Consider the following 1,735-nt stretch of genomic DNA (forward strand, 5'->3'; position numbering starts at 1 on the left):
GGAAAATTTCCTTGAGGCCTACTTTGTAACATATTTGTCAATTGACCAACTTGCATCTCAAGATTCCTGATGGATGAGCGAGTTTCTATCGTAAATTGAGATTGAGAGTTGGTCAGAGTTAACAATGCAACTTGTAACTCATTTGTCTTCTCTTGAGCAACATGTAGTACTGGTGGTTGTAATGGTGCCTGAGGTGGAGCTTGAAGCATAGGCTGCTGAATTTATTGAGGATCCTGATTATTTCTCCATGCAAAATTAGGTTGATTTCTCCACCCTTGATTGAACGGGTTGGAGAATGGATTAGGTTGCCTATTGAAATTTCCCATCATATTCACCTATTCCATGGGAATGGACTTGTTCATCTCAACTACCATGCACTGCTCAAATGGGTGAGGACCACCACATTTATGACATATCGCTTGGATTTGCATGACTTGGGTGGCCATAGAATTTTGTTGCAGTTGCTTGGTCAATGATGCAACCTGAGCAGTGAGAGCGGTAATAGCATCCAGCTCCCTTCTTATTTCTATCCCGTTCACTAGGCAACTAATAGTTATTCATGGCCATTTCTTTAAGCAATTCATAAGCCTCATTAGCACTCTTGCTCATGAAAGCACCACCTGCTGCAGCGTCAATAATGGTGCAAGTCGTCCCACACAAACCGTTGTAAAAATTAGGGGCTAGCATCCATTTTTCAATCCCATGATGAGGACACTTCCTCAAAAGCTCCTTAAACCTCTCACATGCATCATAAAGAGACTCTCCATCAAATTGAGAGAAGTTATTAATTTTCCCTCTTAACTTTGCAGCCTTGGATGGAGGGAAAAATTCAGCAAGAAATTTCAGAGCTAAGGCATCCCATGTAGTGATTGAATTGGCTTGAAGAGAGTTCAACCAACTTTTAGCTCTATCCCGTAGTGAGAACGGGAACAATCTCAGTCTAATAGCATCGTTAGTGACCCCATTATATTTAAAAGTTCCACACAACTCCATGAAATTGGCTATGTGTGTATTGGGATCCTCAGTAGGGAGTCCACCAAACTGGACAGTAGACTAGACCATTTGCAAAATTGCCGGCTTAATTTCAAAATTATTAGCTGCAACTGTCGGCGGTTGGATGCATGTTTGTACTCCAGTAACAGCGGGGAACACATAGTCTCTAAGTGTGCGAACTGCTGGCTCAACAGCGTCCCCATTCAACACATTGCCTTGATGTTGGGCCATCTTTGCTAACCTTTTATGCTTTCTGTTCTGTCTGCAAGTCCTCTCAATTTCAGTATTAATGGGCAAAAGATTGTCAGTCCCTTGACATCTCATATACAAATTGGCACTTGAAATTAAGATTCTCAAACACAATAGTTACAGACAATTAACACAGAAAAACCAAATTAGAATAAAAATTAATTGTATTGATATTAATAAAAATCAATCTTCGGCAACGACACCAAAAACTTGTTCGCTAAAATTGATACGCAAGTATCCGTAATCGACACAAGTAATAAAATGATAAATAAAGATCGTTCCCACAGAGATTTATTTACTAATTACCAACAAATTAATTTTCTATTTCTTTTTAGCCAACAATAAATTGGTTTAAAAAATATTAAAATAACAAAAGCAATAAACATAAAATAACACTACGAAAGAAAGCAAATGATTGTAAAAACTTCAAAAATAAAGAACTAGGGATTTTAATTTCATCAACTATTCACTTTATTATTTCGCTAATCAGACT

At 38.0% G+C, this 1,735-nt stretch overlaps 1 non-coding gene across 1 annotated transcript; it reads left to right on the forward strand.

Moving 5' to 3' along the window:
• The first annotated feature begins 697 nt into the window (after window positions 1-697).
• LOC133793315 (small nucleolar RNA R71) lies at window positions 698-804 on the forward strand. The gene has a single exon (XR_009874764.1). It is a non-coding gene; the product is annotated as a small nucleolar RNA R71 (small nucleolar RNA).
• The last annotated feature ends 931 nt before the right edge of the window (window positions 805-1,735 follow it).

Source organism: Humulus lupulus, chromosome 7 (assembly GCF_963169125.1).
Source record: "Humulus lupulus chromosome 7, drHumLupu1.1, whole genome shotgun sequence".
NCBI lineage: Eukaryota > Viridiplantae > Streptophyta > Magnoliopsida > Rosales > Cannabaceae > Humulus > Humulus lupulus.